Genomic DNA, 22,285 nt, shown 5'->3' with positions numbered 1-22,285 from the left:
TTCTCCCTACCTTACTTACTGAGAGTCTCGTTAAAACCCAAATCCTACACCCTTGGCGCTTGAAACTCAAATCCTGCAATTCACGTTTTTCCCAGATTAATTAACTTATTTTTCAAAATAATACTCATATAACCTTCCCTAGGCTCCATATACCCCAAATTAACATTTAAACTAATATTTAACACCCTTACTTGGTTTTCTGAACTATGCCCGCGGGTCCAGAAATTACATCTGCGGTGCTCATCCGGGTCCTGAATTCCAAAAACCCCACTTCAACCTCAGAATGCCCAATATTCTAGCATTTCTAAATCAACACTAATTAAATTACAATCAGCCCCTTAGTAAACCCCTTATCCCAAATTTGGGGTTATGCCCACGACGACCCCACGAGAAATCTACTCCGCTAGACTTGTAGAAAATTATCCCTAGATTCTCGTGGTGGTGTCCGATTGTCAATTGGGTTTAAAATTCGCTAGAAATTGAGGTAAATGGGGAGATTTAGCTTACCCGAGGAGATATGCCTACGCTGCTCCTACCACCAATCCGCTCCGGTAGAAATGACGGCGACGAAAAATAGAGTCCAGTGGTATCTTTTGATTTTTGATCAGGCAAGTATTCGTCGAGAAAAATGAGAAGAGAGGGAGAGAGAGACGGAGAGCAGCCAAGCTTCTGGGGGCTCTCTATGCGTTAGCTTCAAACCTTCCTAAAGGAGTTCCTTTAGGAAGGTTTATAATAATAATAATAATATTTAACTAATGTTAATAATAATAAATTTTATTAATAAAAATGAAATAAATTTTAATTATTATTATTTTTTCTATTTTTTATATAAATTTAATTTATTAATTAATTTTTTTTTTTAGAAATCACCCTACTAATCTTGTATAGCCTTTTTTTCGGGGGGAGGGGGGGTTATTACACTCTCCCCTCCTTATAAAAATTTCATCCTCGAAATTTGTTATTCATCTGCTTTCTATCCTTAAAGAAAATACTTCTAATTTTATTAATTACCTTCACTTATGGCGGAGGAACACCGTAGTTACAAAAGAGTTCTGGGAGATTACAACTATTCAAAATTCTCCTAAGGTCATTCACGCTCCAAAATTAAAAACTCTATCTATCTTACGTTACACTATACAACTAAAAATACACAATATTATTTCTTTTATTTTGACTAGCTCAACTCTAAACTCCACTGAATAAGTGTGGATATCTCTGGCACATATGATCCTCCAGTTCCTACGAAGCCTCCTCAACGATATGGTTGCGCTATAAAACTTTCACCAGTGGAATCTTATTCGTGCGTAACTCATGTTCCTTCCAATCAAGAATCAGCACTGACACTTCCTCATAAGCTAAAGTATCACCCAACTCCACTGCTTCATTGTTGATCACATGGGAGGGGTTTGGGACGTATTTTCTCAGCATAGAAGGGTGGAATACATCATGGATCCTAGACAGGACCGGTGGTAAGGCCAACCGATAGGTAACTGGACCCACTCTTTCAAGAATCTCGAATGGTCCATACGTAGGGCTCAGCTTACCCTTCCTCCCAAACCTCATAACACCTTTTATCGGTGCCACCTTGAGGAATACGTGATCTTCTGCATCAAACTCTAGTTCTTGCCAGCGAGTATCTGCGTAACTTTTCTGCCGACTTTGTGCTGTTCGGATCTTGTATCTGATGAGTCTGACTTTATCCTGAGTCTTCTATATATTAGCTTTGACCCCAATATCTGTCTCTCTCCAATCTTTTCCCAGTGTAATGGGGATCAGCACCTCTTGCCATATAGCGCCTCATATGGTGCCATCCCAATGCTGCCCTGGTAGCTATTGTTATACGCAAACTCAACTAGTGAAAAATACTGTATCCAACAACCTCCAAAGTCCAGCACACATGCTCGCAGCATATCCTCCAAAATCTGTATTGTCCTCTCCGTCTGCCCATCTATCTGAGGATCAAAAGCTGTGATGAACGACAACTGAGAACCCATGGCCCCTTGTAGACTCTTCCAAAAATGATCTATGAACCGTGGGTCTCTGTATAAAACTATGGACACCGGGATGCCGTGGAGCCTAACTATCTCCTGGATATATAACTCAGCCAATCTGTCCAATGGAGTAGTTAACTCTAATAGGCAAAAAGTGGGTAGTCTTTGTCAGTCGATCCACCACTACCCAGATAGCGTCTTGTCCATGCAACGCCGGCGATAATCCTATGACGAAATCCATCGCTATATGCTCCCACTTCCACTCAGGAATGTGGAGTGGATGCAATGATCCTGTAGGTCTCTGGTGCTCAGCTTTCGCTAGTTGGCATGTCAAACAATGATCCACATACTGGGCTATCTCCCTCTTCATGTTGCTCCACCAGAAGGACTCTCGAAGATCCCTGTACATTTTAGTGCTACCTAGATGTACAGTATATAGGGATCGATGTGCTTCCTCCAGAATAACCTTCTTGATCTCAAGGTCAACAAGAATGCATAACCTGGTACGGAACCTTAAGGCTCCATCATTTGAGATGCTAAACTCCATTTCCTGACCATCCTATAACTTCCCCCTAAGCTCTGCTAATTCTGCATCATTTCTCTAAGCTACTTTAATACTCTTCTGTAGATGGCTGCAAAACCAAGTTAGCAATAAACGCCTGGTGATTGCCCTCTACCAGCTCCACATAGAACCTCTCTAGATCCATCTGGATCGAGTGCTGAATCTCTACTGCAGACATAGATGAATCCATTGATTTCTGGCTCAAAGCATCAGCGACCACATTAGCCTTTCTTGGGTGGTAGCTGATAGTGCAGTCACAATCCTTTATTAGCTCAAGCCATCTCTACTGCCTCATATTTAATTCCTTCTTGGTGAAGAAATATTTTAAGCTCTTATGGTTAGTAAATATCTCACACCTACCCCCATACAGATAGTGCCTCAAAATCTTCAGCGCGTAAACAATTGCTGCTAATTCTAGATCATGGGTAAGGTAGTTCTTCTCATATTCTTTCAATTGTCATGAGTCATAGGCTATCACTCTCCTTCGCTACATCAACAAGCATCCGAGCCCTTTATGGGATGCATCACTGTGAATTACGAACCCCTTTTCACCTGAAGGAATCGTCAACACAGGTGCAGTAATGAGTCTTTGCTTCAATTCCTAGAAGCTATGTTCACATTCATCAAACCACTCAAAATTCACTCCCTTCTTGGTCAATCTGGTCAATGGGCCTGACAGTCTAGAGAAGCCCTCAACAAACTTGCAGTAGTACCCAGCCAATCCCAAGAAACTTCTGATCTCGTGGACATTCTTTGGTTATACCCAGTCTACTACCACCTCAATCTTACTCGGATTAACAAAAATACCATCCCTGGATATAATGTGTCCAAGGAAGGTAACCTATTCCAGCCATAACTCGCACTTCTTGAGCTTCACGTATAACTTCTTTTCTCTCTGCACCTGAAGCACTATCCTTAGATGTTCCTCATGCTCCACTGGGCTCATCGAATACACCAGTATATTATCAATAAATACTACCAAAAACTGATCCAAATACTGGTGAAAGACCTTGTTCATCAAATCCATAAACACTGTAGGAGCATTCGTCAACCCAAATGGCATAACCAGAAATTCATAGTTTCCATTCTGCCCTAACCTTCACCTGATGGTACTCGGAGCATAAGTCTATCTTCGAAAAGATCTGTGTCCCTTATAACTGATCAAATAAATCATCCATATGCAGAAGCGGGTATTTATTCTTGATAGTTACTTTATTTATTTCCCTGTAGTCGATGCACAACCTCATCGACCCATCCTTCTTCCTCACAAATAAAATCAGTGCTCCCTAGGGTGACACACTGGGCCGAATAAATCCCTTATCTAATAGTTCTTACAACTGTTCTTTTAATTCTTTCAGCTCTGCCGGTGCCATTCTATACGGCGCCTTTGAAATCGGCGCTGTTTATGGAACTAAATCAATAAGGAACTCTACCTCACGATCAAGAGGTAGTCCCAAAAAATTCTCAGTAAATACATCAAAAAAATCCCTCACCACTAGGATATCCTCCACCCTCAACACCCCTTCTGATACTACCATTACACAGGCTAAATATCCCTGACAGCCTTCTAATAGAAATCCACGTGCCTGAATAGCGGAGAGTAACTAAGGTGGGGTGTGCACACATGATCCTATGAATCTGTACTCTTGTCCCTCTGGGGGTCTGAACACTATCTCCCTCTGATGACAATCAATGCTAGAATAGTGGGTAGCTAGCCAGTCCATTCCCAAAATTACCTCAAACCCATGCACATCTAAAACCATTAGATTAGCTAACAAAGACCTCCCCTGATTACCCACTAGACAGTCCCTGAGTACCTTTCTACATATCCTTATAGCCCCAATTGGCGTAACAAAAAACAGACTAACATCTAACTACTGAGGTTCAAACCCACACAACTTAACATATTCCCGGGCTATAAAAGAATGAGTCGCCCCTGAATCAAACAAGATAGTAGCTTTTAATGACAATATTGAAACAGTACCTATCACCACATCTCTTGTCGCCTCAGCATCTCCCGGCGTTAGTGCATAAACTCGCACCGGAGCAATATTCCTCTGTTGTCCACCTCGAGGTGCCTGATAGCCACCTCTATATGGTCGAGGAGCTACCGCTACCACTGGCGGTGCCTGATAGTTTCTCACGATATATCCAAGTTGGTGGCACTGATAGCAAACAACCTCCCTCACTCGACACTCTCTTGAGTGGCTCTTGAAACATCTGGGACAAGGAGGGGGCATCTGTCCGCCCTATGTTTCTTGATCTTCTCCTCGCTGTCATCATCCCCCTCTGCTATCATATCTCCTCCACGACCCTCGACTAGACCCTACTTGAAAATTAGAAGGCACGACCCTCTTCCTATGGCTCTGTGCTGTTGTGTCTCTCTGTAGGACGCTTTCAATCACTGTAGCCCTGTCCACTATCTCTAAGAAGGTCTGAGTTCAGAAACCTACCACTTGGTCATACAGGTTCTACCTCAGGCTCTCCTCAAACTTCCTCGACTTCCTGTCCTCATCTGGCACCAGATACGAGGCGAACCGGGATAGTTCAATAAATCTCGCTGCATACTGCTGCACCGTTAAAGGCCCTTATATCAAATACAGAAACTCTGAAGACTTTGCACTCTTGACCATAAGCAGGAAAGTACCACTCGAAGAAAATATCCCTGAAGCGACTCTACGTCATCACTATAGGGTCAGGCCTATGCTTCTCCAATAACCTTACCGACCTCCACCAGCGCTTTGCTTCCCAGTAAACTTAAATGTGGCAAATAACACCCTATGCTCGTCTGTACATGAGAGAACTGCCAGTATGTCCTCTATGTCCTGAACCCAGTTCTCTACTACTAGTGGATTCACTCCTCCAACAAAAGACAGGGGTCGCAAACGCGTGAATTGCTCGATCGGGCAACTTCGCTCCCCCGAGCTCATGGCAATCTCAGTCATCACCTGCTGGGTGACGCTATGCAATACTGTGTCAGGGTCTCCACCACCCATACTTGAAGGTCCTACTCCATCACCTCATGCACTCATGTTATTGTTCCCCGAATCCATCCTGCAAAGAGAGCAACTAACTTCAGCATACAATTACTATCACATAACCAATACACCGCTATGACTCATAAATTACTCTTCTATGACCACTCATCTCCACATCCTTAATCCCCATTTAGGATTCAGTTCTACCACTCAAAAACAAGACCCAGTGATAGTATCCATGGTTTTCCTGAAATCATCACCCTAGGAAAAATACAGAAACAACCCCGGTACTCCTGTCTCTAGGCCGCAAGATAGAACCCTAAATTCTCACCTCATCCTTTAACAATCACTAACTCATATTTCAATCTATCCATCTCTTATTTCCCTCAAAATCCACTCATATACTCTGGTATTGTATTCTTATGTTTACTAAAGTCTACAAAACCTAGTAACCTAGGCTCTGATACCAAACTGTGATGCCCTGATCTTCGTACAAATTTTTTAAAAATTTTCTACAATAATAAATAATTACACATCATCAACAGTATTCACAAATCGGCCACGTCAACCACTTTGTTACCACTCATATGACCAGAACCACATTGGGTACTGGGTAAAAAGTCATTTCATTTATACAACCTAATAGCGGAGGATGGTATATACTTAACAACCAGAATACAATACCCAGAGTATCAACATATATATATATATACACACACACACACACACACAATACCATCACATACCCAAAAACAACTCAACTCTAGGGGAATTACACCTCCTAAGTCCAAGAACTCACCCTGTGTGTCAGGGTCCCAACTCCTTATGGTCTCGGAGCTCTATCACATGGCCTATCTCTGTTCCCTGAAAAAATTAGATAATTTGGGTCAGACATATCTCAGTAAGAAGGAATAAATTATTTACAGTGTGTGACCTTATGAGTTCAGTTATAACACACTTTACTTTTCAAATCAACAATTTATCTAAGAAAAACACACTGATAAACATATTCTCACAATCATATAGATATACAACACAAGCTTTTATAAGTTTTAAAACAATTTAAGTTAATTCATTTCCAACGCATATGTACCCATGAAGTTCCTGAGAATAGGGAAGATTACCCGCCCATACAAGTAGCTTCCCTCTACCTTAACACGTTATGCAGCCAGGTATGACCACATCTGATAACTATTAGAGCACTGACCTTACTCAGTAAGCCCTCAAGCGAAGAGTTTCACTTCGCTTCAATTATTTATATTATTAACTCACACGGATCCATTTCTCAATTTTATCATTCTCTATTTCTCAATTTCCATTATTTCTTTCATTTCTCATTTTGGCCCATTTTATCATTCTTTCACTTTCCATTTTCATTTCAATATTCGGCTTATGAGTATCCCTGGTATCTAGTACCAACATTGCATCTGTAACTCATGGCTACCCTGAGGATCTTTCTTTCCATGCCATGCTTCCCTCCATGGTCAAGGTTGTGCAGTCCGAAGGCTAGACCTAACCATGCCCAGTTAGATCAAAATATCATATCACATATCTTGCGTCTATAGTACGACTGGCCGGCCTATAGCCCTGATCCGGACTCGGGGGGCACAACAACTCTACTTAATAGCTCAGTCAACTATCACGCCACACACTCCAAGAGTCTGTGTGGTTGCACTACACCACTAGCAATGGTACCCTGCTCAATATCACAACCCATCATTAGGGTTTCCATAACCATTCATCAGGGTTCACTACCACATACCCGCAATCATTATGCGGTATTGGGATTTCATTAATCATATTTCAATGATCCCATTGTAGCAGTCGCACTTTGCAATGTTCACATTTTTCCAGTATTCTTTGTCAGTATACTCAATTCAATCATCACATTTTAATATATACGTTTCAGAATTCACATTCTCATTTTCACGTTTCAATATTTCCATATCAATATACATCATTAATCTCATATTAGTATATCACAATTCATCTCAATATAAATGTTCTCATCATTTTCTGTGCACCTTTCATCGTCTCATAATAGTATATATCGTGTTTCACGTATTTCAACATTTCTCTCAAAATACCCATATCAGTAATTTGAAAAATCTCATTTTTCATGCAAATCATTTCTACTCACATATAAATACCATATTTCATTATTTTCCACTAATCACATTAATAATTCTCATTTCAATATTTTCTCAGAAATTACTCATCGTTATATTTCACATTTTTCAATATACGTCATATGCCACACAATTTTCATCTATTATTCATAATATATTAATTTCACACTCCAAAATATCACAATTTAATATTACTTAAATGCTACACAATTTATCTTATATTTATATCATAATAATTTCCAAGAAAAATACCATATGCTTTGTTGGCCTAATAAGGTTCTTCAATTGGTTTTGGTGATTACAAACAAGGGATGATTTAACTTGAAAAAGGTTAAGTTTTGGTATTTCAGGAAATATGGATCAAGTGTGACTCAAAGCAAAGCTCAAATATAGCTCAAGTATGGTTTAAGAGAAGAATAAGTATAAGTCAAGTATGAAGGTAACTTCTCAAGGATCCAAAGAGGGTCTAACATATTTGAAGCTCAAGAAAATTGTTCAAAGAATCTCAAGAGCAAACAGAACTCAAGCATGAAGGCTTAGGAAACATATTTGTAAGTATTTCAAAAGGCAAAATATCTTTGAAATATTTTTTTGAAGCTTTTTCTAAAAGATTATCAAGGTTTAAAGACCTATTTAAATATATTGAATTAAGTTTTTATAAAATTCATGGGAGAGCAAAACAGTTTTAAAGAATGCTTTTTGATAAAACAGATTTTAATAAGCTCAGATGACTGAAGTAGAGACTTCAGATGATTGAACTTTAAGTTTAGACATCTGAAGAATTACTTCAGACGTCTGAAGAATAAGTACAGACGTCTGAAGAATTTCCAGAACAGGTAGAGAGTTACAGCAGCAAGTTCAAACGTCTGAACTTGTGACTTCAGACATCTGACCCTGTATCCAGTTCTGTTTTTTAAGGGTTTAAGGAACTTCAGACGACTAACCTTGACACTTCAGGCGTCTGAACACTGTTCAACGGGCAAAAATTTTAAAACTCTTATTTTTAAATTGTAGCCGTTTGAAACCAAAATTTTCTAACAACTTGGGAAACTCTTTAAGGAAAATCTTGCAACAAGGAAACCTACTTGGAAGCCTATAAATACATGGTTCTTGTGAATCAAAAATTTATCCCAAGCATTGAAATTCTCTCAAGCTCTCTTGCTCTCAAAATCTCTTTTACTCAATCTCTTGCAAAGCTGAAAGAATTGTTGTTTAGATCTTTTGTTCATCAAATCTGAAGAATTATTAATTTCTCATCTGGAGAAAAGGATTTTGGTGAATTCTTTGAAAAGCTTCAAAAGTTTATTTCATTCTTGATATTTTATCTTTTGAAGTACATAGTTTTGATTTGTACTAATTTGCTCTTTGTGTGAGCTTCTCTTGTACACCAGATTTTGATATTTCTCTTGTAGATTTTGGACGATTCCAGGTTGTTGGAACGTTGATCAAACAAGGGCATATTTTTTGGAAAAGGCGGGCTCTAACCTTGACCAAAGGAATGGTTGTAAACAGGCGTTATTCCACCCGGTATCTTGTAGGTCTATTTTAGGTCCACTCCAAAAGACAAATGGTACTTGGATAGTAGATGCTCAAGGCATATGACCAGAGATAAGTCCAAGTTTACCTCATTGATGCTAGAGGATGGTGGACATATCACCTTCGGAGACAATGCCAAAGGCAAAATTATTGGCATCTGTAAAGTCGGTAAGGAACCCACCTTGTTAATTGATGATGTTTTATTGGTAGAAGGATTAAAACATAATTTGCTTAGTATTAGTCAATTGAGTGATAAAGGTTTTGATGTAATATTCAAATAAGACAAATGCATAGTTGAACATAGAGAAAAGCATGACACCTTGTTTATTGCTAATCGGGTTGATAAAAATATAATGAATATATATATATATATATATATTCTTATTACTTATTTACTTTTTAATCAATTCTTAATTCAAATAGGTATTTAAAATTTATTCTATTTTAATATTTTTTGTCTCATCTCGTACTTCAAAAGCATAGCAACAAGCATCATGCTTGAAGATTCCACTTTTCTTTAGATTTTAATTTTGTATTTGGTATAAAAATTAAGGTCCTATATCACTATGTCCACAACGAGAATAGTAGTCTTAAATTGCTCATAATGGATTGTATAGTCATGTATTTGTTAAGTTATAGTATTAAAGTTATGTTTAATGATGAAATACATCTTTTAAGAATAAAATAAAATAATTGTAATGTAATAATATGATGGCTATAGAACATGTGGTGTCATCATAACAACAATAATAATTTTATGAACCACATGGAAAGAATTTATAACTAATGACTATTTCTCAAATATCACAACCATGTTAAATGGAATAGTATAAATTTTTGCTTGTTAGACTTTTTTCCAAGACACACATGTATCGAATTATATATTTTTAGTAATGTATAGGTCTTTCTTTTCTTGGATATTTAACATTACTTGAGCCTATAAAATTAAAATTTAAAATTCATATGAGTCAACACCAACTTCCATCTAGTGTTTATTAGATGCAAGTTAATATTGGACATTTCCAAGAATAAGGTTCGACATTATAAAATATGAATCAAATGTGTGAATATATATGTCCGAGATTACCTAGAATCATTGATTGAATTCATGAACCAAGCCACATTTAAGTTAATTAGTTAGTTGAATTGTAAGAGAGAGAAAGGTTCTTGAGGGAGGGCAGGGTACAAGAGGTTTGAGGGGTTTCAAGGGAAGTATTTTATTGTAACATCTATGTCGCAATATTCACATATTATTATTTGAGGGTATTATTGAAAATTCATATGAATGTTATCTACTCAAGGAGAAATTATAAGGGAACTTGTCACTCATGCATGTGTCTATTTTCTAGATGTGAAATATGTGATGATGAGTTCCATAGTCATTAGTTTCAAAATATAAGGAATAAGAGTTCTTTGCCACATTTTCATATATAAAAACAAACACATAGATAACATAGAGGGATAGTTCCTTTATATAATTTCTCCAACTAAAGATGGTATAACAATTTGCCCCGAAATCTTCCTTTTTGTTTGATACATGTCAAAATTTTTTGGACACTTCATTGGGACAATGAAATGAGAACTCCTATACCCTTATCCCCTTAAGTAATTAAGGTCTTTAAGGGGAAGAATTTGTAAGGATCAAAACTTCATGATAAGTGATTAAGAGTTAGATGTAAGAATTATATACGTATGGGCTTAGAGTCATTGATTTTGAATCACCTCAACAAAATCTAATAAAATTTTGAATAGATATCAAGCTCAAGCATATGTCATGCTTAGTTATATAGCATGTTTTACTCAAAAATAAAAATTTATGATTTATATCTATTATGAAATTAAGCCCTAAGATTATTCATATATACTCACACAACAAATACAAAAGTCAAATAAAATCAAAAAAGAGAAGAAGAGCACAAATTTACGTGATTAGGCAATGTGCCTACGTCCATATAGTCCTGCACAATTTTGACTATAAAATGAAAAACTACCTTATGGTTTCAACCCTTAGCTACAATGTGTGTGTGTGTGTGTGTGTGTATATATATATATATATATAGCCCCATATGAAAATCCCAAAATACCCTCATATGATATATAGTTACATTGCACCGTGATTCAAACATATCGTATTATATTGTGGGGAGCGAACCCCAAAGCATCCCTACTTAACTAGTTTAAGCAAACAAGGAAGTGTCATGCACGGAGCCTACAACGTGCTTTGTTCTGGCATGATAAACTTGGTTCATTGGTAAGTAAATAACACTCTGATTGTCACAATGCAAATGAATTGTTTGCTGCTATATGCCAAGTTTAGTTATTAATCCTTTTAACCACATAGCCTCCATTTTAGCCTTTGTCACTGCCCATGTACTTTGCCTCAGTGGTAGATAATTCAACAACTAACTGTAACATGGATTTCTAACAAATAGGTCCACCTGCCATAGTGAATACATATCTTGTAGTGGACCTTCTATCATCTAAATCTCCTGTATAATCTGTATCAATGAATCCTGGTATTGGAATTGAATCTTGTCCTGTCACAAACTCAATGCCAAAATCTATAGTGCCTTTCAATCACCTAAGGATCCATTTCAAACCACTCCAATGTTCCTTGCCTAGATTTTCCATAAACTTACTCACCATATTAATTGCATATGCAAGATCTAGAAAAGTACAATCTATGACAGACATCAAGCAACCCACCACAGTGACATATGGTACCCTTGACATCTCCTCCACATCCTCCTCTAATTGTGGAATTGTGTTGAAGATAGCTTGAAATGATTTGCCAATGGAGTAGATAATGACTTAGCATTGCTTATGCTAAATATCTCCAATATCTTCTCCATAAAATTTTTTTGAGAGACCTAAAGATATCTATCTTTACTATTTCTTTGTGTTTCCATCCCAAGGATCTCTTTTCCAGCACCAAGATCTTTCATCTCAAATTCCTTAGTAATAAACACCTTAAACCATTGACATCACAAATATTCTTTACAGTGATCAACATATCATCAACACATAATAGTAGAAAGATAAACGTGTTAAGCTGAAATGGAAACGGAGAAAATGGAAACACCTTAAAGAGGCTGCGTGCCAAATTCATTCCATCAAAAGCACAATTATCATGTGCTAAAATAATCCATTAAATACCACATGCTCATTATTCCATTTGAATGCAATAACTCCTTTCCTTCTATATCTATCCTATGTATCTATAAATAAGAACATTTGTGTTGTGTGAAGTGTGCAAGTGAAGTGAGTGAGTGAGGAGTGTTAGAATGCTGAAGGTGAGAGAGAGAAAAGTGTGAGTTGAGTTGAGTGTGTGTCTCATTCTCTTATTTTTCTCCTAGGTTAGTATATTCAGTGTGCTCCTTGGACATAGGTCAGATTAGATCGAACCACATAAATCTGGTGTTCTTATTTTGTTTGTGTGTGTGATTATTGTTCCTAGATCCCTAACAAGTGGTATCAGAGTCGACGATTCGTAACTCTGGTTGCTAATTCTTCTGACGTGCTAGCAGTTGGAGGACCAAGTGTGTGGCCGAGGCCAATAAGGATCATCTAGGTTAGGGATAGATCCGAATAGGGTCAAGACGTGAGAGGTAGGATTGGTTTGGAGGCATGTGGAATGCAATCCAACGCACATAAGGCACCAGTGGTAAGGCCAACTTGAGCAACTATTGGGGAATTGGGCTTACTCCCAAAAGGGAGATAATTTTCGTTCAAGGGGGAGCAGTTAAAACTCACAAGTGAGGGAGAGATTGTTGAGAATTTCACTTCTAAGTTTGTCTCGAATTGAAAAATTTGAGTGGATAATGGGTGCTTATATACATAGTTGGGCCCAAGACCCAACAGGCTTAAGCGTTTGGATTGGTGTTCATCCATGTGTATCAACCCCACCCATGGGCTCCTCTGGTGCTAAAATGTGGTATCAGAGGCGGATCGGAGCAAAGTTGCCAGATCAGAGCAAAATTTCTAGATCGGAGCAAAGTCACCAGATCGGAGGTCTCAGAAGTTATATTGTGTTAATTATGTGTATAAGGAAAATTTTGTCTAGGAAAGTGGGACTTAAGCGGTCCATTATGACCTCCACACTTCCTTGGGAATTTACCTGGTGTAAGTTAGCACAATCATCACTAGGCCCCATTTCCATGTTAGCACCAGGCCCCATTGCCACTTTAGTTCCATTGGGCCCCACCTGCCACTCTAGTGCCACATTTGTAATTAGTTAACAGCGTTACTTAACATCGTCAGTAATTGCGTCAGAATATTCTGTTAAGTGGGAGTATATTTCGTTAAGTTTAACGAAAAGTTGACTGATTTTGACCAAAAATTTTGACCAAATTTTTGGAGTCATTTTAGATTAACGAATTGAGTCGTTGAATGAAAAGAGCTCAAAGATCGAGATGCTTAACGACACCAACTTTGGTTTCTAAAAGATGCTGATTAAGGACTACTTGTTTAGTAAGGAGTTGCACTTACCATTGAAGGGAAAGTTAGATTCCATGAAGGAGGATCAGTGGGAGTTGCTTGATCAAAAAGCTCTTGGAACTATCAGGATGATGCTAGCAAAGTCTATTGCCTTCAATATCTAGCATATGACAACCACCAAGTCTCTTATGGATGCGCTCTCCAACATGTATGAGCAGCCATCAATTGGCAATAAGGTACACTTAATGAAGAAATTATTTACCATGAACATGTCCACAGGTGAAAGTTGTAGTAGACATCTGAATAATTTTAACTAGCTGTCAGATCAACTCGCCTCAGTTGAAATCAAGTTTGACAGTGAGATCCGTGCCTTACTGATTCTTAGTCAGTTGCTTGAGAGTTGGAAAGGTGTTACTACTACGATCAGTAGTTCCGCAAGAAAATCAAAACTAAACTTTGATGAAATCGTCAACATGATTTTCATGGAAGAGATCAGGATGTCAAACATTGCTTCTACCTCAAGTTCAGCCTTGAATGTGGAAAGTCAAGGGAGAGATTCTTGGAAAGGAAATGGGCATGGACGATCAAACAATCGCGGCATATCTAGGATCATGCGGTCCAAATCTTGAAATCCCAGAGGTTCCTAGGGCACAAAGAACATTAAGATTTGGAACTGTGGAAAGTTTGGTCATTTCAAAAACTAGTGCAAAGGTCCAAGAAAGGAATATGAGGCAAAGACAAAAGCAAATGTTGCTTCAGAAGAAGGTGATTTGTTGATATGCTCTTTGGAGAGCAAAAAGGAGTCTTGGGTCTTAGACTCTGGAGCCTCATTTCATACCACTTGTAATAAAGATTGCCTAGAGTAGTATATACCAGGTGACTTCAATAAGGTATACCTTAGCACTAATCAACCTTGCAACATAACCAGTAAGGGAATTGTGAAGATAAAGATGAACGGGTCAATATGGAAGCTGAAGGATGTCAAATATATTTCATACGTGAGAAAGAACTTGATCTCAGTTGGTTAACTAGCATATGAGGGATACATCACAACATTCATTGGTGATGGATGGAAGATTTCAAAGGGTGCACTGTCAATTGCACGAGGTAAGAAAATAGGAACTGACTTCTAATGCATGTATGTCTATTTCAGTTACTAAAGGAAATGTTGATAGCAATATTTGGTATCAACGACTTGGTCACATGAGTGATAAGGGACTCATGGTGATGCACTCAAAGGGAAGGTTAAGTGATCTACGGTCAGTAGAGATTGATATGTGTGAGGATTGCATACTTGGGAAACAAAAGAGAGTCAGTTTCTAGACATACACCGGTACCCTAAAGAAGGAGAGAGTTGAAATAGTCCACTTAGATGTATGGGGACCAATGACTGTCTTATCCCCAAGTGGAAGTAATTACTTCGTGACCTTTATTGACGATCATTCTTGGAAGGTATGAGTTTACTTCCTAAAATACAAATCTGATGTCTTTGATGCTTTTAAGATTTGGAAAGCAATGGTTGAAAATGAAACTGGTTTGAAAATCAAGAAGCTAAGAACCGATAATGGTGGTGAGTATGATGACACTCGGTTTAAGAAGTAATGCTATGAGCATGGTATCAAGATGGAAAGAACTGTGCCAAGTACACCTTAGCACAATGGCGTAGCCGAGTGGATGAATCGATGATTGACTAAAAGTGCCAGAAGCATGCATATGCACTCAGGCTTACCAAAGCAGTTCTGGGTAGAAGCAGTCAATACAGCAGCATACTTGATTAATAGGAGTCCATCAGTACCATTGGACAACAATCTACCAGAAGAGGTATGGAGCAAGGTGATACTTTCACATTTGAAAGTCTTTGGTTGTGTAGCATATGTGCATGTTAATGATCATATCAGAAACAAGCTTGATCCAAAGTCACAGAGATGCACCTTCATTGGTTACAGTGAAGATGAGTATGGGTATCACATTCGGGATGATGAAAAAAAGAAGGTGATTAGAAGCAGAGATGTGAACTTTAATGAAAAGGTGATGTACAAAGACAGACATACAATAGAACGGACAGAACCAGCAAAACTAGTTCAGAATGAAACAACTTATGTAGACATTGATGATGTCCTAGAAGGTGTCGAGACACAACAATGAAACACCAAGAATCCTCAGGCAGAGGAGACACAACAGCAAAATTTCAAGATTCGTCAGGCATAGGAACCTATGGAGCAAATTGTCGCACCACCGCCTCCTACTCTAGTTCTGGTGCTTAGGAGATCTTCTTGACAGTATGTACCAAATAAGAGGTATATGAATTATTTACTTCTTATAAATGGAGGAGAACCCGAATGCTATGATGAAGCACTTCAAGCGGGAGATTCGGGCAAGTGGGAGCTTGCAATAAAGGATGAGATAAAGTCCCTCAACTCCAACAAAACATAGGCACTAGCTAAGTTGCCCAAAGGTAAGAAAGCTTTTCACAACAAGTGTGTGTATAGAATCAAAGAGGAGCATGATGGATCCGCGAGGTGAAAAGTCTGATTGGTAGTCAAAGGCTTCAAGCAAAAGGAAGGAATTGACTACACTGACATTTTTGCACCGGTTGTGAAGTTAACAACCATCAGATTAGTCTTGAGCATTGTTGCCTCAGAGAGCCTACATCTCGAGTAGTTGGATGTGAAGACAACATTTCTTCATGGTGATCTTGATAAGGAGATTTGCATGCACCAACCAGAACAATTCTTAGTAAAAAGTAAATAGGATCTTGTGTGCAGATTGAAGAAGAGCTTGTATGGTCTCAAACAAGCTCCCAGACAATCGTATAGAAAATTTAACAACTTTATGTGCAAAAAATATTTTCAAAAGTGCAATGCCGACCACTGTTTCTACTTCAACAGGTATCATTCTAACTATATCATACTATTGATATATGTCGATGACATGTTAGTTGCAAGACTAGATATAGGATAGATTAGGAAATTGAAGCAGCAAATGTTAGAAGAGTTTGACATGAAGGAATTGGGTTCGGCCAAGCAGATACTTGGGATGCGGATCTCTAGAGATAAGTAAAATGGAACATTGCAGTTATCTCAATCAGAGTATATTGGCTGTGTTTTACAGAGATTTAACATGAGTAGCACCAAGGCAGTAAGTACACCATTGGCCTGTCACTTCTATCTCTCCAAGGATCAGGCTCCCAAAAAATATGAAGAGAAGGAATTCATGGCTAAGGTACCTTACACCTCAACCATTGTGAGTCTTATGTATGTCATGGTTGGTAGCAAACCAGACATTAGTTAAGCAGTGGGAGCTGTCAGCAGGTTTATGTCAAATCCAAGGAATACTCACTAAGAAGTAGTGAAGTGGATTTTGAGATATCTACATAGCACTATTGATAAGTGCCTATGTTTTGGCAAAGGATATTTGAAAATTTAAGGTATATTGATGCCGATTTTGTAGGAGAAATTGTTTATCGCAGAAGCACCACCGGATATATGTTCACTGTTGGCACAACTGCTGTTAGTTGGATGTCACAGATATAGAAGATTGTTGTTCTATCCACTACAGAAGTTGAGTATGTAGCAGTGATAGAAGTTAGTAAAGAGATGATTTGACTTCAAGGTTTGTTAACAGAGCTTGGAATAAAGTAGGAGAGAAATGTTTTGCATAGCGACAGTTAGAGTGTGATACATATGGAAAAGAACTCTGCATTTCATTCTAGAACCAAACATATTGGATTACGTTATCAATTCGTCATACCTCTGTTAGAGGATGAAGTGTTGAAACTAGAAAAAATCCAAGGGAGTGGGAATCCGGAAGATATGTTGACAAAGGTGGTGACTACAGAGAAGCTAAATTTGTGTTCAACTTCATTTGGTCTTCATGCTTGAAGACAGATTTGAGCACATCATTATCTATATACTGGTTAGGATAGTATCTCCATCTCCAAGTGGGAGATACTTGTTAGTACTAGAGGAACCCATGGGTGGGCTTGATACATATGGGTGAACACCAACTTGATCCAAAAGTTTAAGCACATTGGGTCTTAAGCCCAACCATGTATATAAGCACTCATTGTCCACTCAAAATTTCCAATGTGGGACAAACTCACAAGTGGAATTCTCAACAAAGTGAACTATCATATAGACTTCTAAAGTAATCACACAATCATACTCATGACAAGTACATATGATACTCATTATGTATAAATCAAAGCGCTTGTACCATTGTCTTGGCAATTGCTCATAATTCTCCTTATTAGGTTCCATGAAATCTTTTGGTTGTTCCATATAAACTTAGTCTTCTACATCACTATGAAGAAATGTTGTTTTAACATCCAACCACTTTAACTCCAAATCAAACTGAGCTACTAGGGCTAATAAAAACCGAATGGAGGTATATCGAACAATAGGATAAAATAACTAATTATAGTCTATCCCTTCCCTTTGAGAGTGCTTTTTTTCCACAAGTATGACCTTGAATCATTTACGATCTCTTTCTAAAATATCATATTTCTTCCTAAACACCCATTTGCATCTCACTGCTTTCCTTCCCTAGGTAGAATATAAATGTCCACTACCACTAACTAGAGAGAAAGAGACCATATCCTTGAAACCATATCTTTGTGGTGCATGGGTAATGCGTCTGAGTCTGTCTATAGCTACACCGTGGTCATCTAATTGTCATTGATCATGTTGCTCAATTGAGAGTACCTTTGATTGTTGGTCTTGAAGTTTACATAGCTCCACCTGCACCTCTAGCTCCTTTTTGTCAACTTTACTATCTTGTCCATCTTCTTTGTATCTTAGCATTAATGTTTCATCAACCACCACATCTATATTGATAAATACATTCTTATCCACGAGATCCAACAACTTGAATATTTTAACCCTTTTTCTATAGCCAATGTGCACCTCTTGGATTTAGGGTCTAGTTTGGATTGAAGTTCACAAAGAATGTGAGCGTATAATGGACAACTAAAGATCCTCATGTTAAGTAGTCAACCTCTTGACTTGTCCAAACTTCTTTGGTTACTTTACCACCCAGATTTTCAAAAGGTGACTTGCCAATAATATAACAAGTTGTGTTGACTGCAACTGCCAAAAAATCTTAGGAAACTTTGCATATAGTCTTACACTACTAGCTTTCTCAAGCAAGATATCCTTTCACCCACCCCACTCTGTTGTGGAGTTTGACAAATTGTAAAATGTCTGACAATTCCCTCAGACCTACAAAAGTTTAGAAACTCATCAGATGTGTACTCCAACCATTATTTAACCTGAGACACTTCACTAATTTTCCCATTTATTTCTTAACCTCTGCCTTCCATTGCTTGAATTTAGAGAATACCTCTGATTTTTACTAAAAAGTAAATCCAAAGCTTCACCGAGTAATCATAAATGAAACTAATAAAATACTAAGCTCTATTCCTAGCTAGTACCCTTGTACGCCTCCAAACGTCAATATGAACATAATCCAAAATACCTCTACTCTTTTGAGAAGACAACTTGAATTTTACTCTGTAACCCAAAACACAATGCATACAAAAATTGACACTGCACTCCTTCAACCCTTTCAACAATTTTCTCTTATGGGGTTCCTTTATACCTCACTCACTTATATGTCTTAAGTGCATATGTCAGAGCTTAATATGAATTGTGTTAGTATTCAATGAAGTGGTTACTACACTATCCACGACTATACTGCCTATTAACCAATATAGATAGTTATTGACTCATTTACCCTTCATAACAACCATAAAACCCTTTGCCACATTTAAGATTTCATTTCGAAGAGTTATTGAAATCTTATACAAAGTCTTTTCTAAGTAGCCTAGAGAAAGCAAGTTCTTTTTTTAATTCTAGGACATGTCTAACATTTTGTAATATTTTAACGTACCATCAAACCTTTTAGCTTTCATAGTACCAACTCCAATTACAGGACAAGGATGGTCATCTTCAAGAACTACTGACTGGTAGGCTCGCCAAGGCCTGGGTCTTTAACTACCAAAAATAATATTTATAACCTAACTAATCCCAAGTTCACTAGAACAAGGAGCGAGTCAGGTGTTGATCTCAGGGACTTAGTGCATAGGGTAGCAAGGTTCGCACCAATCATCCGGAGCATGATTGGGAGAATGGAGTATACCCTATCTAGTGAACATGAATTCCTTTTTAGTGTAATCCATTAGAGTGGCATAGGGTAGCAAGGTTGCACCAATCGTTCGGACAATGATCGGGAGACGAAATATACCCTATCCAACGAACATAGATTACGATTTAGCACCAACCATATTATGCACAATTTCCTAAATCCTAGCTATGTCGTTCTTAGCCTAGGGTTTCATCAAAACCAACAAATCAAACTAAATTAGCCACTCATGGTGCATGAAAGTAAAACTAGGGTATTGAAAGATATAATTAAAAACATGAATTTTATTGGAAGTGCAATGGAATGTAAACAAAGCAGTAAATCTATTCTAATGGCTTCCATTGGCACTTCAAGACTGTCACGAACCAAAAGAAACCAAAGAAGAACCAAAATACACTACCACTACTCTAGCAGAAACCCAACAGTACTCTTAAGTTTGTCACGAACCAAAGAAGAGCTACGGACAACCACCGTTGTTGATTACAACTTGAAAATTGAAGAAAGTAATAAAACTAATCTAAATGGCCGCAATCACCACTTTAGGTCTGTCATTAACCAAGGAGGAGCCAAAAGGGAACCCTAATAACCTATACAAAGTTTAATTTTATACCCAAAAGGGTTTACAAGCAATTGAATTCAAATCAGGAAAGTTTCGCCAAAAATCTCATGCAACAGTTTCTGAACTCGAACATAGTCAACCTAGTTGCACCCTGATCTTCACCTAGTTGCGCACTGGTCGAGATATTCTGGAAAGTCTAGGGTTCAGTTGAAGGATTCCTCGACCTAGTTGCACACCCAAGACCTCTTGGTCGCGCCCTTGGTCGAAGCTCTTAGTATTTCTACTTCAGTCAGCACTTTAGAGTCTTCATTTCATGACTTGGTCCCCCCTTGTGATGGCCTAGTTGCACCACATGGTTAAGCAAGATCATGTTGCTTTGGATAGGACAAGGCCTTGGAGACTTGGCCGAGCCTTGTGCTTCCCAATTGCTTCCTTGGCTTCTTGCGTTGCTTAACTCCTCAATTTAAACTCCAATTTCCTAAAACATGAACATAGTTAGCTTTGGTGCGATCCTAAGAGGGGGGTTGAACTGGTATTTAAAAATTTTGTCTCCTAAGTCAATCCACTAACAGCAGTATTACACAAGTCTAGGGTCAATATAGTGTTGATAAATAAATGAATATAAATATACAACAAAAATTAAACTAAACAAATAATTTAGCTAAGCATGCACAACAAAGCAGTAAATAGAAATGACACCCAAAAATGTTATCGAGGTTCAACAAACAGCCTACATCCCCGCCTTAACTAACAAGTACAAGGATTACCACTATAAGTTCACTTAATGGGTGGAGCGGCACCTAAACAACTAGGTCAATTAGCACAGGGTTGACCTCAACATTTACACAATCTCCTTGCGAGGCGGAGAAGGCCCTACCGATCATTGGGGGCTAGATCACCGCCCCCTCAAGCCACTCCTAGAAATACAAATAGATAAAGCTTTTTCGTACAATGAAAAGTGTTTCTAATACATGCAAATTTGTACCGATGACAATCAATGAAATGCACATCAACAATATAGGTAATGTAAGCTCAGTGATGTGATTTTGTGCAAGCAACACTTAACAAGGTACTATCACTAATATGCTCAAGAGTGTTCTTGTAACGACCTGCTATTTCTTTAATATTTTTTTTTATATTCATATACACATATATTCTCTGTCTGTAATACTACTAATAATTTCTCAAGCTCAAAGGAGCACTAAAGAAACTCTAGGCACCATACATATCTAAGTAGCAGTAATTGAAAAACGATACACTATCTTATACACAATACCAAAAAACTATAATGCTCTGAAATATAAATACAATACAAAATACCTAGTGACTACATCCAAAACCTGAAATCTACCCCAAATCACTGGCATAAAAAACACACATACCCTTCCAGCAAGGGCAACCCAAGACAATCTTTAATCGCTCACCTAATCTGCTCGCCTAACAAGTTCCCCTAAAAAATAATCAGTCACTGGGATGAGACAACGCTCAGTAAGTGGAAATATGCAATTACTAGTGTGTGGCGACTGAGTTAATCATTTAAAATACTAAAATAATACTGATATTGTAATATGAGAAAACTGATAAATTGTACAAAATATATATATCATGTAATCTTTAAAATATAATTGTGTATCTGAGTTTGCTATTTGAACGTACTGCTAATATAATAATATAAACTGCAGCTATGTGATATATATGTACGTAGGAACTCCTACTATACCCTGGAATCTGTATATCATGATATGTCCCCTCATGATAGGGTTGTGTGGCTTGTAGGCTGGACTTACCCTGGTTGGCCTACCAGGCAAGTCAATCTGAATCTCTAACATCCGCCAATCTGCGTAAATCTAGCTCACTGCAATCACTCCGGGTCATCTCTAACTCTATCATTGTCTAACCGGCTACCTCAACCCAGCATGCTAGGGAGACTACAATCTCTCCTCACACGTTTA

Source organism: Malania oleifera, chromosome 13 (genome assembly GCF_029873635.1).
Source record: "Malania oleifera isolate guangnan ecotype guangnan chromosome 13, ASM2987363v1, whole genome shotgun sequence".
Taxonomy (NCBI): Eukaryota; Viridiplantae; Streptophyta; class Magnoliopsida; order Santalales; family Ximeniaceae; genus Malania; species Malania oleifera.
The sequence above is the reverse complement of the archived record's forward strand: the minus strand, read 5'-3'. Positions refer to the sequence as shown.